This window comes from Myotis yumanensis, unplaced genomic scaffold, assembly GCF_028538775.1.
Source record: "Myotis yumanensis isolate MYYU_CA2020_CCGP unplaced genomic scaffold, mMyoYum1.0.hap1 SCAF_9, whole genome shotgun sequence".
NCBI lineage: Eukaryota > Metazoa > Chordata > Mammalia > Chiroptera > Vespertilionidae > Myotis > Myotis yumanensis.
Genome location: NW_027223760.1, coordinates 32,311,908 through 32,326,880, shown reverse-complemented (window position 1 = coordinate 32,326,880; position 14,973 = coordinate 32,311,908).

The window sequence follows — 14,973 nt, the reverse complement described above, 5'->3', positions numbered from 1 at the left end:
AATTCTAAAGTGGACAATTCAGTGGCATTTAGTGCATTTACACTGTTGTGCAACCACTAAAAACACTGTCATCGCCCTAAAAAGAAAACTCATAGCCATCAACAGTTACGCTCATCCCTCCTCCCTCCAGCCCCTGGCAACCACCAATCTGCTCCTATCTCTATAGATATACCTATTTTGGGTATTTCATAATATGTCTGGCTTCTTTCACTCAGCATAGTGTTTCAAGGTTCATCCACACTGTAGATTGTATCAGTACTGCATTCCTTTTTATGGCTGAATGATATTCCATGGTATGGATTTATCATTTTTTTGTTTGTTTGTTTTTAAATATATTTTATTGATTATTTACAGAGAGAAAGGGAGAGGGATAGAGAGTTAGAAACATTGATGAGAGAGAAACATCTATCAGCTGCCTCCTGCACACTCCCTACTGGGTATGTGCCCACAACCAAGGTACATGCCCTTGGCCGGAATCGAACCTGGGACCCTTGAGTCCACAGGCCGACACTATCCACTGAGCCAAACCAGTTAGGGCCATATTTTGTTTATCTCTTCATCCAGCAATGGGCATTCAGGTTGTTTCCACCTTTTGGCTATTGTGAATAGTGCTCCTACAAAATGCCTATGTGCATATATCTTTGAGTACCTGTTTTCAATTTCTTTGGGTATATACCTACGAGTCAAATTGCTGGGTCATATGGTAATTTCTACATTTAAATTTTGGAGGAACTACAATACAATATACAGATGATGTATTCTAGAATTGTATGCCTGAAACCTATATAATTTTATTAACCAATGTCACCCCAATACAATAAAAAATAAATTTTAAAAAATAAAATAAAAATCACAAGTAGTAAACCTGGAGTTTTAGCTATGGAATAAAGGTACTGATTAATTATTTAAAAAATACAAATTTGAAGAACCATTGAGCTGTTTTTTATGGGACCAATTTATATTCCCACCCACAACGTTGGAGGGACACCCCGTTTCTTCCTCAGCTATATACATCACCTTCCAGCCACACCTCTCAGAGAGGCCCTCATGCTTCTCAGGGGTGATTGGCACCTCCTATATCGGATTTTCCTGGGATGCTAGTTTGAAAAGCAGATTCCAGGGATCTACCTTGACTTCTCTGGGGCTAAGACGCTAGAGCCCTGGTTTGGCTGGAAGTTCCCTCAATGTCTCCAAACATGTGTAGGACCCTGTCTTTGGTGACTCCTTCCTCCCTTAGATGCAAATTCTCCCTTCAGGTGAATTGATAGAGAGTGATGTTAGGGCCAAATTTTATAAGTAAGACTTTTGCACACATGTCCTGAATTCAGCACTACCTAAATAAAAACATTAGTGAAATGGATATAAGCGTGCAAGGAGCCACAGAAAGGCCACACTCAGTTGTTTTTTTGTTTTGTTTTGTTTGTTTAAGGTCCCATTACTCTGGTTACTGGCCTTACATAGTACCAAAGTAGTTGGTTAGGCCCAAAAAAATCCTGAGGAGAGGTCGCTGTGGGGGTGAACTCAGAGGGCAAGGCTGGCTGGCGGCTCAGCTCCGACTCCCATGCGAGTTGAGCGGAGTTCAGAGCAGCCTTGGGCGAAAGGGAGGGGCTGAAACAGGCAGAGGAGGAAGGGGAGCCTCTGGGCGGAGCCAAGGTTGGTAAGAAAAGCAAAAGGCAGGTGAGATGGGCCATTTAACTGCTGGCACCTGTCAAGGCCAATTAACTTCACTCCCTGGCTTGTCCAGGGACCACACCTCGTCCTCACCCAGCTCTTGGTGGGGTTCAGCTGCCAACCTCTAACTTCTTTTTGGCTACAATCCCAGAGGCCTGGCGCCAGCTTCCCCGGCACCAGGCCAGAGAGCTAACAGGTTCACCTTTGATCAGCCTTGGGCTCCTTCTCTGCCCCTTTTATACTCCTCTGCTGAGAGCCGCACCCCTCCCCAGCCCAACCATAATTCTAAGAGCACACAGTTAAATCCTGCCACCAAACCTCACAGCACGTGTCCTTTCCACCACAGAGCTAATTGCCTTACCCACATGGGCGGAATGTGGACTGGGTGGTTTTTCTGGCAGACAACTCCAGATTCACACAGACCCACCCTTCACTGTCTCACCAGGCCCCTGGGCAGGTGTGAAAGGGCTTCTCCAGTGGTGGCAGGACGGGACAAGCCCCGAGGCAGGAGGCCAGTGGACCAGCTGGCAGGGCTTGGCCCGGAGCCCTGGTGCCCAGACTTTAGCTTGGTTCTCTGGCAGAAGCTGCTTTTCTCCCCTCCCTGCCTTGGTTTTTATGGTCTCCGGGGAAGCAGGTTCTGGGCTGGAACAGAAAGGGCAAAGCAGCCCTGTGCCCAAGCCAGGGTCAGCCACTAGGGTGGCTCACGGAGTGAGGGGGGTCAGTGTCCCTCCCAGCAGCGTGGGGTCCAATGCCCCCAGGCCCTTGGTTCTGACACCAGGTGGCCCCTGAGGCTAGTAGAGCCCTGCTCTGTGAGGAGACCAGGCTGAGGAAGCAGAGTGAAGCCAAGAGCTGCCCCCTATCTCAAGATGGGAACGTTCACCCCTGGGGACAGGTGGGGGAAGGCCCATGCTGCACCTTGCCAGACTGTCACCATCCTGCACTGTTTAGCCATGTCAAACTATTGCTCTCTTCCCCACCAAAAAGAAAGACGAGAGATAAAAAACAAAAAACAGTGCTGGTTGCACAAGAATGTGAATGTTCTTAATGCCACTGAACTGAACCGCATCCTTAATGGTTTAAGTGATACACCTTTTGTTATGTACCTGTTACCACATACACACCCCTCAGCAATAATGTTGCAATGCTTTTATATTCTAGTGCAATGATTTTAACACTGCACGTGTATCATTCACATATGTTTTAAGTTTTAACAGTTTAATATGACTTTATATTAAGTATTAAAAACTAAAGTGGTCTTTTAAATACTGTTGACATGTGGCTTTTTTTCAGAGTTTTTCCCCCCAATTATAGTTGATATTTAATATTATTTTATATTAGTTTCAGGTGTACAGCATAGTGTGAGACATTTATATAACTTACGACATGATTCACACATATATTTCTATAGGATAAACGCCAACTTCTTCCATGCCACCTGTATGGATCCTACAAGTACTTCCTACTAAGTCAACAAGCTACAGTTACGAGAGCATTAACTGGTCCAGAAATTTGTGAAGGAATTCTTTAATGCTCTTCCTCCGAGATTCAGAAACGACAAATGGAGGCTTAGGCCAGACAGGGTTTTGCTAAAACCTGGTCTTCCCCCTCTCTCCTCTCTTTTCTCCCTCTCAGTCCAGGCAGGCCAGCCATCCCCCTCGTGCCCTCCCCCTGCCCCAGAGCTCCATCCTCCCTTCCCTCTGGGCTCCTGAGCTCACTTCCTCAGAGAATGTGGCTACCATGGCACAGGCTAGCTTCACCACTGCAAGGCATTTCTGTTTCAACTCCTGACTCTTCAGCTTCGACCCCCAAAGTATGTCTTTGTCAATGTAGAGAATTTTTGTAAGATTTAGTTGAGCCAAATTGATGGTGTAGGGCAGGGAGCAAGATCTATAAAACTCTGGAGAATAAGTTTCAAAGCTTCTTTAAGCATTTGAGATTAAGGAGAGAACCTAAGGAAGATAATAAGAGGGTGGGAGAAAGGAAGGCAGGGATTGGATTAGAAGATTCTGTGCTCTTAAGGGTCTGGTCTGGTTGTGTTTTTTTTGTTTTGTTTTGTTTTTTTAAATATATTTTATTGATCTTAGAGAGGAAGGGAGAGGGAGAGAGAGATAGAAACATCAATGATGAGAGGGAATCATTGATCGGCTGCCTCCTGCATGCCCCTTACTGGGGAACGAGCCCGAAGCCCAGGCATGTGCCCTTGGCCAGAATCAAACCTGGGACATTTCAGTCCGCAGGCCAACGCTCTACCTATTGAGCCAAACCAGCCAGGGCTGGTTGTGTTTTTAATGCTAAAGGAACAATGACTTGTTCCGAAGCTGCTTTAGAGTGTTCCTGAATCACAGTCCCTGGCACTGGGGAATGGGACTTTGCATATGGTGAAGAAGAGAATGGGCCCCTGCTGCAGACCTTGCATACAGATTAATCCCAAGTATCTCACAGAGCGTGTCAGCTGTTAGCCTGGAGCCTGGCTGAGTCTGAACCCTCGCCAGCTTGGGGCTCTCATTAGTTCCTGACCGTCTCTGCCTCCAGTTCCTCATCTGTAAAATTGAAATAATGAGTAGAGTTTTTATGAGGTTTAAATTAGTTAATATTTTTAAGTGGTTAGAACTTGGCAAGTACTCATTTAACTGCTTGTTAAACAAGTCAAAATGTAAAAAGCTTGCCCTAGCCAGTTTGGCTCAGTGGATAGAGCGTTGGCCTGTGGACTGAAGGGTCCCGGGCTCGATTCCGGCCAAGGGCACATGCCTGGGTTGCGGGCTCGATTCCCAGTAGGGGGCGTGCAGGAGACAGCTGATCAATGATTCTCATCATTGATGTTTCTATCTCTCTATCCCTCAGCCTTCCTCTCTAAAATCAATTAAAAAATATTTTTAAAAATGTAAAAAGCTAAATTCAACACTTTAGGGAGCATTTGAAATCTTGCTCCCCGCATCTGTCATCAATTTGGCTCAGATAAACTCATAAAAATTCAAACCAACCAACAAACATACAGAAAAAAATAGGTAAAGGGGGAAATAAAAAAAAAAAAAGAAAATTTTAATTTAAAATAAAAATAAATAGCTCAGCCGGCATGGCTCAGTGGTTGAGTGTCACCACTTCAATTCCCAGTCAGGGCACAAGCCTGGTGGCAGGCGCCATCCCCAGTAGGGGTCGTGCAGGAGGCAGCCGATCAATGTCTCTCGCTCATCGATGTTTCTATCTCTCTCTCTCCCTTCCTCTCTCTGAAATCAATTTTTAAAAAAATATTTTTTTAAAAAGAAGGAAATCTTACCTTAAAAAGGGGGGGGCGGCAAACTATAAAGCAAAAGCTTGATACATTGGAATATAGTAAAAATAAGAACGTGACTCACACATGTGAGGATCAGGGAGAAGAACAGGTAAACAGACTGGCATATTCACACAGCGGAATACTTACCAAGTGAAAGGAATGGACCACTGACACAGGCCACGACTTGGAAGAACCTCACTCACAACACTGAGTGAAAGAAGCCAGACAGAGAACAATACAGACACAAAACAATACATACTGCACCATTCCTTTCATGCAAAAATCCAAAAGTCGGGGGCGGGGAGGGGAGGGCAGCGGGGAGACAAAATTAATGTATGGTAACAGTTTTCATACTGTGGACGAAAGGGGCCACATGCTAACCTGACAAGCTAAGGGAAGCCTGCATGGCAGTGTTGCAAACTTAGAGACCTAACGTAACCTGCAAAGGATGGTCTGAAATTAAACTTTAACTCAAAGCAGTTATGGTGGCAGTTATGTCCTAGGCCAGTATCTTCACTGACAAGGTCAACCTTTACCTTAACTGAGCCTATCTGTCTTTTTGCATCTATGATAACACTAGTGGCCCAGTGCATGAAATTCATGCACATTAAAAGGGAATTAATTAGAGGAAATATTTTAATATTGCCATTTGTGTGAGACCCAGACCTGGCCGGCCCCACCCCCGTCAAGCCCCGCTGGGCGGGAGGCACAGCCGAAGGTCCCCCAGCCCGGTGCCAGGCAGGGGGCACAGCCTCAGGTCCCCCATCAAGCCCTGCTGGGTGGGGGGCGCAGCCTCAGGTCCCCCATCAAGTCCCATTGGGCGGGGGGCGCAGCCTCAGGTCCCCTGGCCTGGCCTGGTGTCACGCAGCCTCAGGTCCCTGCTAATTGCTCATTACAGCTCATTATGGGAACCCCACCTCCACTGTAGGCACAGCCATCTTGTGATGGTGTGACAGAGTAAGGGTCAATTTGCATATTACCTCTTTATTATATAGGATATCCTTGAAATGTCTGGGTAATTTGTAACTTCCCTTTTTCTGAACCCCTTAGGACACAACCTAATGTGCCTAGGCACTAGGACAGATACCACAAATTCCTTCATTGTTATTATATTAATTGTTGACTGTTGGCTATTTTATACCCACCTAAGTATGTGTCTATTATTTTACTTTTTATCAAATCCCAGAGGTTTCTTCCGCCTCTCTGATCTATCACCAATGGATTTCATGTAACCCACCTACATCCCCTCCTTTGATTGCAATGTATAAAACCAGATGAAAAAACCACCATTCTCTGGAGCATTATCCTAATCCATTAGGATACAGCTTCCCAGCAATTGTCGACAGTTTGGCTCAAATAATCTGACAAAAATTCTTTACAGGTTTGAATGTTTTTACATTAACAATAGTGACTGTGGTACTAGAATGAGAGAACTGACCAGAGGGAGCAGGAAGGGACATATGGGGGTAATGGGAGGCTAGAAGATCTTAGTTTGGGTGGTGGTCGCATGGTTGTTTATGATTGTCAAAATCCATTGAACACTGCTTAAGCTCTGTGCATATTATTGTGTGTAAACAATATCTCAAATTTTAAAATGTCATTTAAAGTACAAGGACTTACATATGATTTTAACAAAGAAAAGTGGGAATGACAGAACTGTGGGGAAATGACTATGAGGGGAGCTACTGAAAGATAGGGCCATGTCAGTGGGAATCGGTTGTGCAGACTCATCTTGGTGTGGACACTCTGTCCCCAGGAACAAGTTGCTCTTCTCTTCCTCCTGGTGTGGGAGGAAGGGGCACCTTCATAAGGGAAAGGGGTGCCCTGCTTTCATTTAACAAAGAAAAGGGGGAGGGCGGAGAGGGGACAGAGAGCGCTTGCTGCCCCGGCTGATTCTCAGGTGCCTTCAGCTCAAAATCTTTATGTCTAAGTGGCATATTCTGACCCCCTTCCATTTAGACCAGTGGTTCTCAACCTTCCTAATGCCGCGACCCTTTAATACAGTTCCTCATGTTGTGGTGACCCCCAACCATAAAATTATTTTCGTTGCTACTTCATAACTGTAATTTTGCTACTGTTATGAATCATAATGTAATTACATATGTGTTTTCCGATGGTCTTAGGCGACCCCTGTGAAAGGGTCATTCGACCCCCAAAGGGGTCGTGACCCACAGGTTGAGAACCGCTGATTTAGACTATGCACATTGGTTCTGCACTCTCTTCTGGTTTGTTTGTTTGTTTTCATCCTCACCTGAGGCCATGCTTATTGAGAGAGGGGAAGGGAGACAGAGAGGGGTAAACATCTATGTGAGAGAGAAACATCAATTGATTGCCTCCAGTATGTGCCCCAACTGGGGATCGAACCCACAACCTGAGTAGGTGCCTTGATTGGGAATCCAACCCAGGACCTTCTGGTGTAAGGGATGACGCCCAACCAACTGAGCCACCCAGCCAGGGCACACGGTCGTTTTTATGTTTATACACACACACCAAAAAAAGAAAAAAGTCAGCGTCCCCTCTGCATAGTATGTGCCACGCCCAGCAGATTGTCATCGCAATGGCACATTGACAATGTCCCAGCCTCAGCTGGGGGGAGAGATTTATTTCAGTCACCACTCCAGACTCTTACCTGTCCCCACGGAGGCCCTGGCACCCAGTAGGCAGTGGGGTATGGGAGAGAGAGAGGCACAGAGCACCCTCACGCAGCTCTGCCTGCAGGTCACATCTCCTCACCTCCCGCCCTTCTGTCATCCCATCTGTAGAGTAGGGGAGGTCCCTTCTGACCCCAGACTTGACTGACTCCTGGAGCACCAAGAAGTGTGGCCCAGAAGTCTGGTTGGGGCCAGGTCCCAGGGCTTTCAGCTGCAGGTGCCATTGGGCAGATGTGAGAGGGAGTGGGGCTGGAGCCTGGGCACGACAGGTGGCTCGTGAGGAGGGAGCAGACAGTGAGCAATTGCCCCCACGCCTAGTCTCCCAGGCAGCTAACAGCTGAGCTGCTCTTAAAGTCTGGGCGAGCCTGGGCTAGTCTTAGCAGCTATTTATAATGCACACGCCTCCTTATTTGGCAGCTGAATGCACTGCTGGGTGTTGGGTCTTCTCTCGGGACATCCTCTGCCTTCCTGAGGAGCTGTCTGGCTCTGGGTGCAGCTTTGGTTGCCCAGGGCTGCCCACAGCCGGCACTCAGCCCCGGGTGTCCTACCTCTTCCAAATGCTGCTGAATCCATTGTGTTTGGTTGTGTTATAATACACAGAGCATAAAACTTTCCATCTTGCCCTGGCCCGCTTGGCTCAGTGAATAGAGCAGCGGTTCTCAACCTGTGGGTCGCGACCCCTTGGCGGTCGAACGACCCTTTCACAGGGGTCGCCTAAGACCATCCTGCATATCAGATATTTACATTACAATTCATAACAGTAGCAACATTACAGTTATGAAGTAGCAACGAAAATAATTTTATGGTTGGGTCACAACATGAGGAAATGTATTTAAAGGGCCAGAAGGTTGAGAACCACCGGAATAGAGCATCAGCCTGCAGACTGAACGGTCGCAGGTTCGATTCCAGTCAAGGGCATGTGCCTGGTTTGCAGGTTCAATCCCCAGTGGAGGGCATGCAGGAGGCAGCCGATCAATGATTCTCTCTCATCATTGATGTTTTTATCTCTCTCCCTCCCCTTCCTCTCCAAAATAAAAACATTTTTTTAAAAAATGTTTTTAAAAAGTACTGCCAGCTTCCCTCCCACACCATCCTGGCTCTCTGTGTTGCACCTGCGTTCTGCAATCTGTGGCAAGGGCAGCCGCTAGCTCAGCTTACCTGAAACAGCTGCCCTCACTCCCAACCAGTCTGGCTTAAAGGCTGCTTCCCTGAGCTCCCTTCACACCTTGCAGGTGCCTTGACCAATGCACATGCCCCAATAAAAGGCTCTGGCATCTGCCTCTTCTCTCAGGTTCAAAGCTGCACGCACACAGGGGCTGCTTTTTACCATCATGTATTGCCCGCCATCCACCCATTCGCTCATTAGGCCTCTATTTGTTGAACTGCAATGATGTGCCAGACTCTATTCTATCCTAATCTGAACGAACACATGCCTCAGAAATGGGCCTATTTGATATTCATTCATTCATTCATTTATTCATTGTACTCATATTGACAGCGATAGATTCTGAAGGTACAACACTAAGCAAATAGAACTACGGTCCCTGCTCTCAAGACCTTATGGTGGGGAAAAGACGGTCACACAATCTCACTTGAAGAACTGTAATGTTTCCATCATGGCAGGTGTTACTAAGGAAGGGGAACTGGAGTGTGAGAGTGGGTCAAAGGGGGTTGGGCTTGGTCAGGAGCCTGAAGAGCACTTCCCCAAGAAAGTGGCACTTGAGGTGCTGGCTGGGTAGCTCAGCTGTTAGTGCACTGTCTCGATTCACCAATAGTGTGGGTTCCATCCCTGGTCAGGGCACATGCAAGAATCAACCAGTGAGTGCATAAATAAATGGAACAACAAATCGATGTTTCCCTCTCTCATTCTTCATCTCTCTCTCTCAGTTCTTTTTTAAGTGGCACTGAGCTGAGATCTGAAGGTTGGGAAGAGAGGGGAATAGCATTTTAGAAAGAGGGGACAGCATGTGCAAAGCCTTGAGTCACATATGGGTCAAAAGGCTTTTGGCTCCAAGAAACAGGACATCTGACTGCTGATGGCTTAAACCAATTGTGTTTATTTTTTCACAAAAGAAGAAGTATGGAGGTGGCCTGGCCAGGTGGCTCAGATGGTTGGAGCATTATCCAGTTCACCAGAAGGCTGCGGGTTTGACTTCTGGTCAGGTCACATATCTAGGTTGCAGGTTTGAGTTTCTCTCTCACATCTATGTTTCTCTCCCCACCCCCACCCCCCCCATTTCCTTTCTCTCCCTAAAATCGATTTTAAAAATTTGCCCTGCCCAGCAGCCGGTGTAACTCAGTTGGTTGAGCATCACCCCATGCACCAAGTGGTCATGGGTTCAATTCCTAGTCAGGGCACATGCTGGGGTTGTGAGCTCAATCCCTGGTGTGTGTGTGGGCGGGGGGAGGCTGGGGGTGGGGGGTGGGGGGAACGTGTAAGAGGCAACTGATTGATGTTTCTATATCTCTCTCTCTCTTTCTCCTTCCTCTTTCTAAATTACTAAAAACATGAAAAAAATGGTTTTTTTGCCCTGTCAGATGTGGTTCAGTTGGTTGGAGCGTCATCTTGTGCACCGAAGGGTCATGGTTCAGTTCCTGGTCAGCGCACATACCCAGGCTGTGGGTTCTATCCATGGTCTGAGTGTGTGTATAGGAGGCAACCGATCCATGTTTCTCTCTCACATCAATGTTTCTCTCTCTCTCTCTCTCAAATCAATAAAAAACATCTCCCTCGCCCTAACCGGTTTGGCTCAGTGGATAGAGCGTCGGCCTGCGGACTGAAAGATCCCAGGTTCGATTCCGGTCAAGGGCATGTACCTTGGTTGCAGGCACATCCCCAGGAGGAGGTGTGCAGGAGGCAGCTGATCGATGTTTCTCTCTCATCGATGTTTCTAACTCTCTATCCCTCTCCTTTCCTCTCTGTAAAAAATCAATAAAATATATTAAAAAAAAAAAAACATATCCCTTAGAGCAGTGATGGCGAACCTATGACACCCGTGTCAGAGGTGACACGTGAACTCATTTTTTTGGTTGATTTTTCTTTGTTAAATGACATTTAAATATATAAAATAATTATCAAAAACGTAAGTCTTTGTTTTACTATGGTTGCAAATATCAAAAAATTTCTATATGTGACACGGCACCAGAGTTAAGTTAGGGTTTTTCAAAATGCTGACACGCCGAGCTCAAAAGGTTTGCCATCACTGCCTTAAAGTGTTGGCCTCTGGACTGAAGGGTCCCAGGTTCGATTCCAGTCAAGGGCATGTACCTTGATTGTGGGCACATCCCCAATAGGGGGTGTGCAGAAGGCAGCTGATTGATGTTTCTCTCTCATTGATGTTTCTAACTCTCTATCCCTCTCTCTTCCTCTCTGTAAAAAAAATCAAAAAAAAAAAAAATCAATAAAATATATTTAGAGAGAAGGTAGGGGAGGGTGGGGGTAAGGGGGAGAGATCAACCAAAGGACTTATATGCATGCATATAGGCCTAACCAATGGACACAGACAACGGGGGGGGGGGGGCGGGGGGTGAGGGCATGAGTGGGGGGTGGGGTGGTAATGTGGGGATAAGGACAGATATGTAATAACTTAATCAATAAAGAAATTTAAAAAATAAAAAAATAATGCCAAAATTAGACACTTCATAATTAATCAACAATCCCCTAAATTTGGGGCATTTGTACATTTCCAGTTGTCATATAGAACATACACCTAAACTCAAACCCTCCATTTAAAAAAATTCTTTACAGGTTGAACGTTTTTTTTTAATGTTAACACTAAAGGCCCAGTGCACGAAATTCAACTGTCGGCCAGGCACTCCCTCCCTTTCCCCGGCCAGCCCCACCCCTTGGTCGAACTCCCGGGAGAACTCCTGATCGAGGGGACAAAGTGCATATTAAGCTTTTTATTATATAGGATTACTTACTTGACAGCTTATTCTTCTGAATCATTGAGGTCTCAGTTCAAATATCTTAGGAAGGCCCCCCCCCCCCCCAAAGTCCTATCTAAATGAATGAATAAATGAATGCACTCACTAATGCCATCATCCCCTAAGACTGTACCTGGAGCCCTGGCCGGTTTGGCTCAGCGGATAGAGCATCAGCCTTCGGACTCAAGGGTCCCAGGTTCGATTCCGGTCAAGGGCATGTACTTTGGTTTCGGGCACATCCCCAGTGGGGAGTGTGCAGGAGGCAGCTGATCGATGTTTCTCTCTCATCGATGTTTCTAACTCCCTATCCCTCTCCCTTTCTCTCTGTAAAAAATCAATAAAATATATTTAAAAAAAAAAAAAAAGACTGTACCTGGAAGAGGCTTTTTCCTAAAAAGACAAACAATAGGGCTAGCCAGCTTGGCTCAGGGGATAGAACGTTGGCCCATGGACTGAAGGGTCCCAGGTTCGATTTTGGTCAAGGGCATGTACCTTGGTCGCAGATTCAATCCCCAGCCCTGGTCAGGGTGCATGTGGGAGACAACCAATCGATGTGTCTTTTTCACATCGATGTTTCTCTCACTCTGTCTCTCTCTTCCTCTCTTCCACTCACTCTAAAAATCTATGGGAAAATATCGTAGGGTGAGGATTAACAAAACTATAAAATCATGTTGAAAGAAATAAAGAAGCTCTAAATAAATGGAGAGGGAAACTATGTTCATGGATCGGAAAGCTCAATATAATAAAGATATCAATTTAAAAAAAAAAGACGACAAAACTGTATTTTAACCAAACAAGGCTGGGGAATTCTTTATCTGTTCTCTCCATCCATTTCTTAGGGCTCAAAAGCTCTCTAGAAATGGACAATTGCTATGGAGATTAGGCTGCTCTCTCCAGTCTCCCTCCCCCCTTTCCTGGAAGCAGGATTTCACTAGGACATCATTTGCTCTAATGACGAACACACACACACACACACACACACACACACACACACATCCCTCACCACACACTGCAGTCAAGCTTTCTGTTAAGTCGCAGTGTAGGCACACGTGTATAAACAGGGGTAGTTTCATTTGCAATTTATAAGCCACACACATACAAAAACAACAAAGTAAAGGTTAAAACAGATAACGTTTTTTCTCTGGATTCTTGGTATTTTAAATGATTACGAGCAGCCCTGTGCCCCAGGCCCTTTCTGTACTTTTGGAGTTTATCTGTTGCTTTCAGCTCTCAGCGGGCGCCGGGGCCACTGCATTAGCATTCTTGGCCCCTCCCTCAAAGAATGCCCTCAAGCAGCAGCTGGTCTTTGGTCAGCACGCCGCTTCTGGGGGTGGAAAGGCTGAGATTGCCATTTGGGCCAGAGGCACTGAGCTTGCTCCAAGTTTACCTCATACTTGGGTTCCCATCCTTCTGAGTGGGTGGGGGAGCTGGGACTAGGGCGAGGCCCCATTGGGTTATTTGTCTGTCATTCCTGCGTCTGTCCATTGGTTTATCTATGTTAGGTTAGGTGGCTCAGGAGGTGGCGCAAGAAATAGAGAGTCCAGTGAATCAGAAAAGAAAGGAAAGGAAAGTTTATTTCTGCGTCCCCGGGAGACCCACGTACCCCCAAAGACAGGGCACGTGGATTCACGCCAACAGGGAGGGGGGCGCTTTTTTTATACTGCGGTTGGGTGAGGGGCGGGGACATGAGCTGAGGTATTCAGTTGAGGAAGTTTCAGCTGCAGGGGGTCAGCCAGGTATTCAGGAATGAGTCAGTATCTGTGTGGGGGTATGTGGATTCAGGGAGAAGGAGCCCGCACGTTGATCTGTGAGAAATTCCAGGGGGAGTCCATTGTCTCATCACATGTCTGCATGTATCCGATCCTGGGCTCTCTCCGACCTAACAATCTACTCATTTGTTTGCTTGATACATTACTTTAATCCTCTACTCTGAGTCGGGACTGAGCTAAATACAGAAGAGGAAGAGCTCCAAACTTTGCATTAGACTGGTGTGGGGGAGGGTGGGGCTCCTCCAAAGTGTTTCCCGTCAAAAATAGACAATCTAGCCCCAGTTGGTTTGGCTCAGTGGATAGACTGAAGGATCCCAGGTTCAATTCTGGTCAAGGGCACATGCCGGGATTGCGGGCTCTCCCTCTCCCTTCCTCTCTGAAATCAATAAAAAATATATATATTTAAAAATAGACCATCAAGACTGCCAGATGTCAGAAGGGAGGGCTGTGGGGACGACCGGAAGAGTTTAACCAAAGAATTTATATACATATATGCTAGCCCATGGATACAGACAATTGGATGGTGAAGGCCTGGGGTGGGGCAGGGGCTTGGGTGGAGGGGGGCATAGGGGAAGAAAAATGAAGGACATCTGTAATACTGTCTACAACAAAAACAAAATGTAAAAAATAGATCATTAGACTCTAAAGTTCATATGTAAAAATAAATAAATGAGAACACTCCTGAAAAAGAAAATAATATAGCCCTAACAGATATTAGATACCTTTGTTAACGTAAAAAAGCCGTTGAAACCTGTAAAGAATTTTTATGAGTTTATTTGAGCCAAACTGTCAACACAGGCTGGGAAGCAGAACCTCAACGAATTGAGATAATGCTTCGGAGAATGATGGGGTTACATTTATATTTATACATTGCAATCAAAGGAGGGACGTAGGTGGGTTACATTAAATTCATTGGTGATAGATTAAGGAGGAGGGATAAAGTAAAGCAGGGAAACCCCTGAGATTGGATAAAAAGTAAAATGATGGACACTTCCTTAGGTGGGTGCAGGACAATTAACATGTTAATGAAGGAATTTGTGGACCTGTCCTGGTGCCCAGCATATTTGGTTGTGCCCCAGAGACTCCAGAAAAAGGGAAGTTACAAGTTACCCAGACATTTCAAGGGTAGGTTATCACAGATGCAAAAAGACAGATAGGCTCAGTTAAGGTAAAGGTTGACCTTGTCAGTGAGGATACCGGTCTAGCACGTAACTGCCCACCATCACTGCTTTTAGTTAAAGTTTAATTTCAGACCATCCTTTGCGGCGACTTTAGGTCTCTGAGTTTGCAAGACTGCCATGCAGGCCTCCCCTGAGCTTGTCAGGTCAGCATGTGGCCCCTTTCGTCCACACCTTCAACAATAGTGTGGTTACTAGGATTTAAGTAAAGAGAACAAAATAGGATGTTTGCAAACAGACTCAAGTCTAAGAGTGTAACCTGCCATAAAGTGGCACCTCAAGAAAGATAAGGCTCTTCAACAAATGGTGCTGGGACAACTGGGTAACAAGGTAGTCCTACTACCTGTTAAAAGACAAAATTCAACCGAGTACATTTGAAGATGTAATTGGCGTTCAGTCATTCATGAATGCATCCCATCTAGCGATCTAGGACACTCAAGTTGTACACAATGGAAGTTTTTCATAGGCAGGAAGAGCATGGCACTAAGCAGTTAAGAGTGGATTAT